Raw genomic sequence first — 14,247 nt, forward strand, 5'->3', positions numbered from 1 at the left:
CCAATGGAAGTTGCTATGTATGTTCCTTAATACCGCACACATCTGGGGCACCCAAGGTCTTAGTACCGCAAGAAGTACCATGATAGAGACCCAATGTCTAATTCATCTTGCACTATATAGGATCAAAGGCACTTTCCAGGCATGCAACATCCAACTAGAACTCATTGATCCTGACTCCCGAAAATGTAAAACCAGTTCCACTAACCCCAATTGTTTGAAAGAACCACATCTGGTTATCGAAGGGGCAAGCTATATCAACAATGAGTGGCAAGAAACAACACACGCATGCAAAGCTGAAGGACTTTTAGGGTTGTTCGAGAAAATTATAGCACTCGTGAAGCAAACATGCACACTAACATCGAGAAACCAGTAAAAATACATCAAGAAAAAACATACAAACTATGTTTTTACAGTGAAGGAACTGTCTCTGTCGTATCAAACCAGCGGATCCTAATCCCAGACCTCAGAAAAGGTACCGCAGCACTGAAGGACTACTACTGGGTCTGCGGCCAGAAAGCGTCCTTGTATCTCCCACCCTCTTGAAGGGGCTACTGTTCACTAGCAACGTTGCACTCTGCCCTTTTACTGGTACCCAAAGAACACCTGAAAAGGGCACCCCTGCTTGGTGAAGATCGAGGCACAGCACACGATGCCACCACCAAACTTGTGCATCCTCCCAGAGAAAGAGTGTTATGACCAGCTACAAGAAGGTCCTCAAATTACCTATCTAAAGACTTGTTCGAACTTCTTGCGCAAATACCCAATGAATACAAGCTCTATAATACAGCAGAGACATTGTTTGCATTCCTAATGCCCAGTATCCAGACATGAACCAATGCAAAATGGCTCCAGATCGTAACATGGGAGCTGATCCAGCTAGCTAACGACACCGAACAGGGGTTCAATGTCATAAAAGTGGAACTGAAAGCCCTAAGACTATTGAGGATGCAGAACTGGTACTTACTGGATCTCCTGACGGCCATGGAAGGAGGTGTTTGCAAAAAGATCAGGAGTTCATGTTGCACATTCGCACCTTCTGAAGAAACTGAAAATGGGACATCGTCACACATCATCGCAGCAGTACATGAACTAGGGGTGAAAATGAAGAAAGAAGCTGGGGTTCAAGAAGAAAATTGATTTACCAAGGCCTTCAGCTGGATCCCATCATGGCTTGGAACATTGGATGAAACTGGTGCTACCCATCAACGTGTTCATCTGGATGATTTTCTGCACGTGCCAATTGGGTCTCTGGTGTTGTACCAAAGCTATGCCTAACAATGTAATGATGATGGTTAATACTGATAATACTAAAGTTCCTTGTGATATCAAGGAAGTAGAAATGCAGCCTGATCAGACTGACCACCCCATTCACCACATGGTCCCAAGCCCTGTTGGAAATGTGGTAGATACCCTATACCAAACAACCATTGTTCCTCCCATGACCCCAACAATTACAAAGAAGTGTGAGTTGATTTGGCTGGGGGTGAGGTATGCATTTACATGACCTGTGTACCTGAGCAATATATCCGAGCAGGGGAAAGTTTGAGGCATGTGTTCAGAGCATGGATGCCAATAAAAGGGGCACTGGCATGGGAGGAAGAAGTAAGGTGGGCCAATGAGCATAAATATGGGAGAGGAGAATTTGTTACTGTAGAAGTAAAGAAAGCGGGGTATGCTGGGATGGAAATGAGTTTATCCCACCCCCCTAAGTGCTTTCAGGTGAGGCGAATCCCCTTTGAGATAGTGTAGAGTGTAAGGGGGGAAAAGCAATATAGTGCGAACAGTAGATGCATGGCATTAGGAGACACATAAAAAGGAACGTCATCTTGTATTTATGATGAAAGCACAGGCTTGCATAACTGCGCTGCACCAGCTGAGCTCCATGGAAAGTCCACTTCACCCCATGTCCCTTCACTGTTGAAAACATTTAGTATCGTTCAGAGGAATGCGCCCTGCCAGAGTGTGAGACAGCACCATACTCTGTGCAGTGCCTATCAATCTCCACTAAGCTCCCAGCAGGGCTCTAACCCCCACCCAGCCGGCCCAAAGCCAGCCCCACACCGCTGACTCGACCCCCACATCCCTACATTCCATGATAAGCGAGTGACCCCCTGTCCTAGTACAAATCAAGCGGCCATAAAAGATCTAAGCATGCGTGACTGTTTCACCCCCAGCATAAAAAACACATCATTTGTAGCACAAGGTACAGGGAGGCATACATTATAGATCAAACCCAGGGTGGTGACCTTGAGTGTGAGACTTGCGGTACCAATGAAGCCCAGAATGTGTGGGTTGGCATGACTGTATTTCATCCTCCCTACCCCCTGGCAACAACCCCTGAGCCAGGTGCATGCCAGAATGATGGAGTAATAGGTTTAGCATGTTGGTATGAATGTAACATTTATTTTATGAGAGACCCGACCTTCACCAGACAACAGGAGGAGCCCAGCTGAGCCACATGGAGTCTGATAGATGGCAAATAAGCTAAACAATAGTAGCCTGGCATCCCCTATGGAGCAGGCCAATGCATATGGTCTTGCAGATCAGTGGCATCGGTTTTTACAGTGTATTATGACACCACAAAGCTTTTTAAGTTTCTGCTTGTTCTCCGACTAACCAGAACATCGTCGTGCAGCAGAGTACTTTGCTGATATTTGTATTCTGTAACATTACACCTTGTTATCCCTGCAAAGCTAGCTCCTGGCTTATTTCCCTAGAGGGTTGTATTCACTCTGCAGTGTGCGTAAAAGGGACTTGCCTTCAATTCCTACTCTTCTCATATTTACTTCTAGAAATGTAAAGCAACCTTCAGCCAATCTTCAATATATGTAGCCATTTAAAATGTGACAGAGTAAAACATGAAATTAAATTCACAGTAGAGCTGTCACAAATGGTGAACCACTACATAGGTGGGATTATAGCAACCCTTCTAAACCCATAATATGGAAAGTGCTAAACAACTATTAAAAGTCCATGGCTTCAAAGGACAGTTACCAAGAAAAGCACGGGAGATTCTTTATATCCACTTGTTTGGATTCCTCTTTTCCTTCCTTAAGTTCTTTGAATGATCAACTGATTCTGGCCAAAGAAATACAAGGGAGGTTGTTGCAAAGTTCTTAATGTGCTAGGTTCAAACTCATATCATAGTAAACTCACTGTCTCACCAGCACAAAGCACAGTTGAAAGGCTACCTGAGGTAAATACATCATGGTGTCTCCTAATGGTTTAACCAAGTAAAAGGAAATATGTGGCAAAATGGGTATCAGCGGCCTATTTCATCCCCAAAACTATTAATGTTGGCCAGAAATAGAATTTGGAATAATTGGCAAAATGGTAATTTTGTAGGCCACAGATTAACTCTCCCATGGTTGTAAGTGATTTCAATCCGGCACTTCACCTAAGTCAATGCCTAGCGTGGGATGCACAACTGAAACCCTTAATTACTTATTTGTATCTAAAAGTTCTTTTATTTCTGAACGATGTACCACTTATATCACGGCCCTCTATTGGAATCCCCCCCCCGGTCACACTGAACCAGAAACAGGCTGGTTTGCAAAGTTAAAATATTTATTTATGTATTTCACAATATATATCACACTATTTTTAATGGGTATACAATGATTACCAATGGGGTGATGCCACACTAAACAATCTCTTTAATCACAAGGAGTAATGATGAGCACCAACAAGGAAGAGAAAAATACTTTTGTGGGTTTGTTCAATCAAATGCAGTGTGATAACGATTTCCCCCTGCACACCCTCAATCCCCCAATATGCAATATAAAGAGATAGAAGGAGAGAGAACAGGTTTCAGGAATGCAGAATTCAACAAAATATATCAATCCCAATTTCCCCCAGCAAACACAAGAGAGAAACAGGAATGATTGGCAAAAATATCAAAAATGGTTTTAAAATTGGCTTTGAGTGTATAGGTAAAACACTGAAAATGGTTTAATTCACTGAAATTCTAATGGGAGCCGCTTTATCTGGCTTCAGACACACACTAGCAATGATTTGAGAGTAATAAGCAAGTTGCAAACTTAATTTTGAGGTCGGGTGCAATGAAAAACTGTTTTCCTCGTTATAGATTTTGCCAAAACGAAAAATTCGCTGCAAACCTTTCCGCGAGCGGTAAGCGCGATTGCGGAAAAACTATAAGGAGATGAGATGTGGTTTTGGGTTCTCTAGAAAGCTTAGGATGTTAGCTACAAGTAGACACTTCTTTTCTAGCATAAAGTATGAAGAAGTTATGAACGTTTTCGTGGCAGTCGTTTTTTTCAGAAAGAGGCAAAATTGTAAAACAAGGATGTGCTTTTAAAATACAAACAAGTTTTCTTTACACTAGGGATGGACTAGGAAGAAACAAACTACACGGATGCTTAGCCACTTGATCAAGGCACTGCCAGCCGAGACGCTTGCCTTCTTCAGATGCAATATATCAGCGCAAAGATGATTTTAACAATATTATTACAGAAGGACTATAGGATACGAGAGAGAGTTCAGGGAGAACAAAAAGGATTTCTAGCAATACAGTTCTGGATAAAATAGATTTTAATTTGGATAGGGATGACTATGGACAGTACATAGCCTAGTGACAATCCTTTTCTATGGATACACACTACCAAGGTTTTGAATGGAACCGTCAGGGATTCTGGTTCTGGTCAAGGATTCTTTCAGGACAGACTGCTGGGCACACCGGACTGGTCGGGTTCAGCGATCAACAAGGCGCTCTGGACACCGCACGGCAGGACTGGACTGGACAGCAAGGCGCTCTGGTCTACACTTCACAGCATGACTGGACTGGATCTGCAATGGATCTCTGGTCTGCACAGCACAGCACGGCACAGCACCAGATTGGGATTTAATCTGGCCTACTGGTTATGAAGATAATTATTTGGCAGGCAAGCAGTTACAGTACAGCCTGGCTGCTTCTTTGGTTTCCCCTTTAAGTTGAGGGATGGGTTCTGGAAGTTAGGCCCAGCTGAAAGTGGTTCAGCTATGCTCTGAGCCTTTCTGCTTGCAAAGTTTCTGTAGTCTGAAACAAGGAGTATGAATGGATCTCCTTCAGAGTGCTTTGCCAAATTCGAGATGGTGGGTGGATCAGTGTGTTTTTCTAAGTCATCAGCTGTCTCTATTTATGTGTTTGATAAAGGGGTGGGTAAGCTGAATTATCCTAGGGGCACCCCCTACGTAGTCTATTGGCTAAAGTCTGCTCTCTCCCTTGATTGGAGGAGATAATAGAGTGTCATCATGATGATGTGATTTATGAGGCAAAACATCCTCCCCTTTGCCTTTTGCACATAAAATCTATTTTTGATATAATACATCTTTACATGTATACAATCTTTATACCAATAACATACATAGATCACATATTTTGTGGAGCACACCCTCTTCCAAGCCTCGTGGCTGCGAGATCTTGGATCTGGATTTGACTGATTTTTCGCACTTTTTGTCCGGGACACGGTATCTAATGTGTCCAAAATGTTGTACATATGTGCGCATTATATATGGGCATAACCGTATGAAGTTTCATGCTTCTGACATAAATACAATTGCTACAAAACTCAAATTTTCACTGCACCTTCTCAGAACATTGCACAGAATTCTGGGTCCTCTTAAAATGTGCACAAAACAATCACATTAACAACGCTGTTAATTCTATAATTTTTACAAATTCGCACAGTCCTTTATCAGTCATTTTCAAAAATATGCTTTCTGTGCTTTGTGAATCAACAAAAGTTTCTGTCCCCGCCTCTATCTCCATCTTGCAGCTCAAGAGCAATCTCCGCCCTCTACCTCCTGGTAGAGGCCACTTTGACACTTTACAATCTGCATATCCTTTCAGCCCAGATAGGTCCATTGTGCTACTCCAGCAGCAGCCCAAGATCCCCTCCCCTGATTTAATCAACACAAAGGTGTAAGTTCCTGACTTTGATGGGAAGCAGGAGGGATGCCTTTTGTTGGGGGAAGCTGGGGGAACTGGTTTTGGTGACTTTGAGTTCAGCTTAAATTCACTGTCAATTTCTTACATTTTTCTTGGTTTAAAATAAAACTTACAATTTTTAAACAAGCAGCTAGAACACTAATTTCAGTCTCTATACCATGAAGATTAAATAGTTGCAACCTATATTACTTTTGATAACAGGTCACTTAATTCTCAGACATTTGATTTCAATTGCACAAGTTTAAGCTTCTGATGCAACTAATGACAGCTGTCATACAGGCGGCCGCTGGTACTGCGTCCATATATTGACAGAGTTTCAAAGGCAAGCACACTTTTTACTGTGGATATTTTGATGATAGATTACGCTTTTCCTGACATTGGCCCTCATTACGACCCTGGCGTTAAGGGATTACCGGTACCGGTAAGGATACCGGTACCGGTAATCCCTTAACGCCTGATTACGAGGTCCCTTTGCGGGTCCCGATCTTAACGGCTGGTCTCTACCAGCCGTTAAGGTCGGGACCCGCAAAGGGACCTTGAAGATGATTATGGTACCGCATTTTGCGGTACCGTAATTACCCCCTTCCCCATTCCCATTGAGCCCTATGGGGCAAAATGGGAATGGTGAAGGGTCAATGGTAAATGGGGAATTACCACCCCGCCAACCTTGGAATGGGGTGGTAATTCCCCATTTCACCATGGCGGATTCGGTAAGTTACCGGCGTTAACCATGGCGCTAATAGCGCCAATAGCACCATTGGTTAACGCCAGGGTCATAATGAGGCCCATTGTGTGTTCTTATTGATTCCTTAGATGAAGTGGTGGTTAACACCCAGCAAGGATATTGGATGTTTTGTGGTGTTTTGGACCAGTATATTGTATTTTTGGCAACCAAGAAAAAGGGATTGCAGAGTAATTTCTGGGTTTCTTTCAAGAAAGCACTGCCTTCCATGCAGTTTCCATTTTTCCTTGGTAGGAAGCCCAGTGACAGGTTTCAGCAGTGTGGTCTCCTTTATACTACTGACAACAGGCAAAGTAGATTTGGCAGCCATCTTTTCCAGTTTCAAAGTGCAATTTTCATAGGTTTTGGCGTGCATAGGGCTTTTGCAGCCATTTTGATGATTCTTGCACCATCAGCACACAGGGATGTCTCAGGGCAGAGCTTAGTGGGTTAAAACATCCCACATGGTGAGCGTATTAAAATAGCTGCTGACTTCCTCTTGTTAAAGCAATCTAGATTTGAAATTCAGCTCTGCCTCTGTAAGGAAGGCATAGTATCAAACAGTGAAAACAGACACAAGTGATCACAGGTGAAGGGTGTTTATTGAACATCAAATGTGTTCGGTTGAACACCTATCTAAACCTAAATCTAAGGATGGGAGCAAGCTACGACCATCAACAAATAATAACACAGTACCAGTCAAGTCTCTATCAAATAAAAGGGCCTATACTAATAAACCTTTTGCCAATCCTTACTTCTAAATACAAAAGTGTGTTGGACAATGATGTATGCAAAACGAAAAGTGTTCAAGAAATGATATGTCAGGATGTTTGAGCTGTTGGCTTCCCTTCCCCATGTTTTTAGCACGAGGCAAGGCGGCACGTCCGAGCTTCGCACACACTCTGGCTTCTCAGCTACGAGGATACAGTTCAAAGCACAGACATCAGGGCCTTCTGTCAAAACCTCTTTTCCAATAACAGTCTCTTACTGCAGAGGGTCTGTCGTAACAAACAAAGTCTCAAAGTTCCATTCCCCTTAGGATTTTTACATGCACAAGTTCTCGCTTTCAATGTTCATCATGGGTCTCCCTCTTCGGGCTGAGACCCCATTTCATCACAATGTTCACACTTGGTCTCCCTCATTCAGGCTTAGACCATGGATATCCCTTGTTTGGGCTCAGAGCCTCTTGATATCTCAATGTTTACATTTGGTCTCCCTTGTTCGTTCTCAGACCATGACCTCCCACATTCGGGCTCGGATCCTCTTTCTACCTAAATCAAATGTGTAATCGATTTTGCTTAAACCATCACAGGACCACTTCGATTCACTTCACACAATTGTTTTCCTCAATCTTCTACTTTCAATTCTCTTAGCGGGATACCTTACAGAGACCTTCGAGTGAGCACATTCACAGTGCTGGACTACTCTGTCAACGGTATCGTATCTTACCTTTTCAAGTTCAAACATTCATCAGCAGTTTAGCTTCACTCACATCTTTCATCACACGCATTTAACAATGTTCATTCCAGCGCTTGTTATACAATGTTGCTGCTTGCAACCTTGACTTCAACACAGACCGGTATTGCATCGATCTCCCCAACTCACCGGCTGTGTTGCTCTCTCTTGCGCTTCTAGGTTCTTGGAGCCAAGGACAATACCACAGTGGCTGCTGCTGCTCCTCCCCGCCTTGGTCAGTTATGCGGGAGGGCCCTTGGTATCTTCGACACACAATGCAGGATTCTTTAGTCTGGTTTCCGTGCCTTAGACTTGAAGGTTTCTCTTGAAAGTAACGGTGTCTTGCCAAAAAGGTCAAGGATATTTCCTTTCTTATGAACCCTTCTGTGTTTGCTGTCTTTCTGCTGTTGTTCAACTGCCAACTTTTAAACTGCTGTTCCTTCATGTGCTTTGCCTCGCTCAGAGTATGCTGTCGTGCTACACCTTTTATCTGTGTGGGAAAGTTTAATGGAAGTCAGGTTTGAGTGATTGTCTGTAATTGCCAGACTTCGCCTGACGATAGTAGCGGGACATGTCAGGTAAACTGCTCGGATGTGAGTCTGTTTTCTCCCAGAGCGGGCTGTCTATGTGAAAGTGTTGTAGAGGAGAAAGGGGGGTGGAGGGATAAGGTTCCCACCTATCCTACCTGGTAGGATGGGGTAAAGGTGTTGTAGGGGGAGGGATACCGCATCTCGCCATCCGCCTTGTCATCATTCTGCTTAACAAGAACTCTGGAACTCCTAGCTTTGTGGCTTAGGTTGCTATGCTGTTTGAAGCCAAATTGATATCAACCCCATTAGCAAACACTGAAACCTCCTGGGAGGTTTGTTAACTATAAGTTTTTCATTGATTTAGCATTAATGTCTGTGCATTTGTACAGCATGAAAACATCAGAGGCTAATCTATGGTGTCTTCCTCAAATAATCACAGCCAATCAGCTGGCTGCTTCAAAGGATTAACATTTGTGATTTACCCTATTTATTTCTTCATGCAGTTGATTTTACAAAATGTCCTATTCTCAAAAATTAGATCAGCATATCTGTAAAAAAGGGAATGCCAGCTTAATTTTAATTGTGTTTTGTTCTTTGTTCAAGGAGACTCCCAAACAATATAAACAATGGGTTTAGATCATATTAAATCTGAAGCCACAGTATACAATTAATTATTTTCAAATGACACATTGGGGGTAATTTTTGTAAGGACAGTGGCAAAAGCTAGGCATAAAACTGATTTATGCTCTTACTTTTCTGCTCCGCCTGATAACATTATGAGAAACATAATGCAGGATGCAGTCAAACAGAACTCAAATAATGTAGCAAGCCTGACGGGGAAGAAAGAGGTGAAGGATCAGATGGTGTGGCTGTGCAACTACCTCACCCAGTATCCGGCTGGGCACGTGGCCCTGTTGTGTCGGAGTCTGGGGTTGCACCATCCACACCTGATGTGCAAAGCATGATAGCCTCGGACAGGTGGAGGATTAGTATGCAGAGGTGGAGTTGATGAAGGTAGGATGGAGGTTGTTGCAGGACAAGAGTCCCTCTCCACATACTCCTCCATATGGGTGAGGGACTGACGGGTCTGCAGCCCGGTCAGTGTAATTTGTGACTGGGCATGATGCAGGATAGCCTCCACCAACTGATGGCAGAGGGGGCATTGATACATGCCAAGAGCCACACAGCAACAATGGAGGTTCATGCAGCATGGCAAGTGGGTTGGCTGTGGCAAGAGGCCTTCTCCTGGTACAGTTGGGCATTTTCCTTGGCCTGGGCACAGGCTGCTGCAGATGCAGAAGCTACATCAGCAGCAGCCTGCACCCATTCAATACTGGCATCCTCCCTGGCATGAGCACAGGCTGTGGCAGATTCACCTTCAGTAGCAGCTGCTGCAGCAACCTATTAATGGCCCATACTGGTATCCTCCCTCGCCACTTGCCTAGCTGACTGCACCTCGACCAGCAATGCCTCCCTCAACTTGTTTGCTGCCTCCAACGCACACTGCACCTTCTCCAAGGACTTGTTATGAGCAACAAGGAGTGGCCCCAATGAGGAACAGGCATCAACCAGTTCCCTCCTATTCTCCTCCACCTGTTCCTGGGCAGTCTCCCTCACTAGCACTCTCTCAACCAGTTCAGTAAAGAAGGTGTCAGCCACAGGATTTGTCAGCATGGATAGGGGAGCCTGGAGGGTGATAGTTGATGCCTGTTCTTGGCAAGGGGCTAATGGCACTGGCCCTGGAGGAGGTGCAGTGTGTCTTGTATGCCTTGTAGGTGGCAGGGGTGTTGTTTGTTTCACAGGACTAGTGATATCCTCCACCACCACCAGTGTATCCCCAGAACTCAGCTGATGTGTCTATGGTGGTGCCACAGTGACACTGGCCTCTGTAAATGTTACTTGTTGGTGTGTGTCCCAGTCACTGTGGCTATGCAGCTGCTTCATCTAGCTGAAGGTGGCCTGGGGCTCCATGAGGCTTCCAGATGGAGAACTACTGCCACGTGGAGAATCTGGGGATTCTGCCAAATAGATTTCAGAGTCACTTGCCCCCTTTGTGTATCCATCATCATCATCATCTGCATTTCCCTCCTTGGAACGTGTCATCATGCTCCCTGTAGGGGTAAATACACATTTAGTGGTCTTGTATTCTCTTTCTTCATTGTACATGAAATCCAGAATTGTCAACAGTATGAGCAGAACATTTCTTAATGGTGTATTCCATGAACAGGATGGGCATTTTCTTTAGCAACAATTGTCCACAGATATTACCATATCATAGTGTAGGATGTGTTTGGTATCAACAGTAAGACAGACACAAGTGACCACATTTCAAGGATGTTTATTGAACTTCATAAAGTGTTTGAAAAACACCTATCTAATCCTACATCTAAAGATGGGAGCAAGCTAAGACCATCAAATAATAATAACGCAGTCCTAGTGATGTCTTGCCAAAATAAAAGGGCATATAGTAATAAATCTATTGCCAATCCTTACATCTAAATACAAATAGTGTGGGAAACAATGTTAGGTAAAAGAAAGAAGTGTGCCAGAAATGATATGTCAGAATATTCAGGCCATTGGCCTCCCTTCCCCACATTTTCAGCACTGGATAAGGTGGTACACTGAGCTTAGCACAGTCTCTGGCTTCTCTAGTACAAGGGTGCAGTTCAAACATTAGCATCAAGACCTTCTGTGCCCAAGTCTCTTTGCCTTTCAAAGTATCTTCTTTCAGAGGGCCTGATGTAACAAACAAAAAATAAGTTCCTTTCCTCCTAAATTTTCACGTGTATTCAATTTCTCAGGTAATTCACTATCCACCTCGGAATCCCTCTCAGCCAGGCTCAGATCCCCTTTAATACAATGCTGTCAGATTTGCATGTATCCAATTTCTCGGGTGATTCATGATTCACCCCAGATCCCCCTCAGCCGGGCTTAGATCCATTTCAACACAATGTTCAATCAGTCTCCCTTTGCCGGACTCGGACCAATTTTAATTCACTTTAACACAAACCTGCTTTATCCCAAAGGTTTTCAATTGATCTCCCTTGTTCGGGCTCAGACCAACTTTCTCTAATTTGTCATCAACTTATTTGGCAGTATCAACATCAAAGACTTTCGATTGTGCACAGGATTTAGCTTGACCCATCGCAGGACCACTTCAATGTACAGTTCTTTGCCAATCCTTCACCTTTCTTAACTCTCAGTTGGATACCTTACAGCGACCTTCGAATGAGCAGACACACGGAGCTGGACCACTCTGTCAAGGGTATGGTATCTTGGTTTCAAAGTTCAGTCACTCATCTGTTGTTCAGTTTTTACTTGGTTTCAACACAGACCGCTCTGGTATCAGTCTCCCCAACTCACCGGCTGTGTTGAGTTCACTGCCGCTGCTTTGTTGTCGGAGCCAAGGACAGGACCATGGAAAACAATTCTCCCCATCTTGATTATTGACGCGGGAGGGCCCCGGGTACCTCCGACACACAATGCAGGATTCTTCAGCCTGGGTTTCTGGTCTTACACTTTCTATTGTCGAGGGTTCATAAAAGTAATGGTTCCTCAATGAAAAGGTCAGGGGCACCTCCCTCCGTGCAATCTCCTTCTGTTTTGTAGTCTTTCTCCTCATTTTGAACTGTCATCTTGGAACTGCTGCTTCCTTGTGTGCTTTGCCTTGCTCAGAGTGTACTCTCGTGCTCTGCCTTTTATCCGTGTGGAAAAGTGTAATGGAAGTCAGTTGTGTGTGTGTTTGTGTGATGGTCAGTAATTACCTGACTGTTCCTCACCATTGTATTGGGACATGTCTGATATACGACTCAGGTGTTAGTCCATTTTCTCTCATAGTAAGCTATTCGTGAGAAGGTGCTCATGTTGTGAAGGGGGTGGGGGGGGGTTGAGTTCTTAAATATCCTACCTGGTAGATATTAAGGTTTTACTGGGAAGGGGATACTGCGTCTCACCATCCGGTATCCCACTCCCACTCTCTGAAAACCCCTCACCCAGGTGATCCTCCCACACTGGTCCACCCCAGGAACTGGATCCAAAAGCGATGGCTGTGTCCTGTCCACCTTGATGAAAGTACCCCCTGGGACTAGAGGGTGGGACACCTTCAGGTTTCTCACAATAAGCATGGATGTTGCATTGAGTACATAGGTCACAACCTTGTGACATGGAACCAATCTGTCTCTGCCACCTACTGGCAGTGATGCATCACAGTGAACCACTTACAAAGGGCCATGTTTATGTTCTCTTGTAAATGTTTTGAAGCCATATACCTGTGGCAAAGATTGCTCCTGTCACATTGCTCCTGACACCTTATTATAGGCCATGGGTAGTGTGTCCAGTATGTGAGAAATGTGCCGTCACTTGTTCCTGGGTGCACCCGGCAGCTTATGCATCATTCATATGTTTACCTGTAGAAATGATGTATTTGATGCCATTATCTGGGTTGAATAAGTCCCCTCTGTGTTTTGATATGTGTCCAACATGGACCCTATGTCATGGCTACCTATGTGTTGGATGCACACATCCTCAATTGCTGCCTTATAGTAGATGGTGAGAAGGCACACCTGACATGTATGGTGCCTGGAAGTGTAGCCATTTAATGTAATTGCACATGATGACTGTCTCCAACAGTGCAATGTTGGCCTGTGCTTCTTCAAGCATGTTGCAGGTTTCCTGGTGTGCTCTATTTCCCTTTCTGTACTCGCCTCAATGTGTTGCATTTCCCTTTCCCTTCTGACCGCCACCCCCACCCCTCCAGACTCTGTTGCAGGAACCAGGATGTTGTTTTCAAAGAGAGAACAGAGTTGAAGGGGTTAGGGGATTGTGGCAAATATCGTCAGAAATTGTGCTGGGTGGACAATGATGAAATGCTGCTTGTTGGGTGTGAATTAGGCCTGCCAATCACAGAGTAGTAGTAGTAGAAGTAGTAGTTTGTAATTGTCTTATCGCCTTTTTCCCATTAGTATGGCCTCATTGTGCTTTTGTGGCAACGTCCTCTGGGACCGGAGTTCAGGTATGGGAAAGATTGTCAGAGAGAAGAGAGTATTACAATGTGTGTGTGCATTTGGCAAAGATAATGTTGTGTGGGATGGCCAAGGCCCAATGAGCTACCCTTGTGGTCAGGCATGTGGATGGGAGCATAGAGGTGGCCAAGAGAGTGCGTGACTGCAAGTGACTCAATATGTGTCCAGCTACACTGAGTTTTTTGTCGTAGGATTTAGCTGGATTCTAGTGGAATAGATGCTGTGCTTTATGTATTAGTCTGATGTATGAAGGTGAAAGAGTGCGGTTGGGTGGCCGTGCCTGCGGCAAAATCCCTAGTGGAGTCTGTCTGAGAGGATGGTGTGGTCTATAGTGTCAAAGGCCGATGAAAAAAGATCAAGAAGGATAAGTGCAGCACAGCCTTAGGAGTCTGACTTTCTTTTCATGTCAACCCAGATAGAAACTAGGAAAGTTTCTGTTCCTCAGAGGGGTCTGAAACCAGACTGGGCAGGGTCAAGTAGGAAGTTGTATTCTATGAAGAGGGAGTGCTGAGTGTGCGCTGCATGGTCTAGGAGTTTGACTATGAAACAGGTGTTTGATATTGGGTGGTAGTT

Source organism: Ambystoma mexicanum, chromosome 7q (assembly GCF_040938575.1).
Source record: "Ambystoma mexicanum isolate Mex_15411 chromosome 7q, UKY_AmexF1_1, whole genome shotgun sequence".
Lineage (NCBI taxonomy): Eukaryota > Metazoa > Chordata > Amphibia > Caudata > Ambystomatidae > Ambystoma > Ambystoma mexicanum.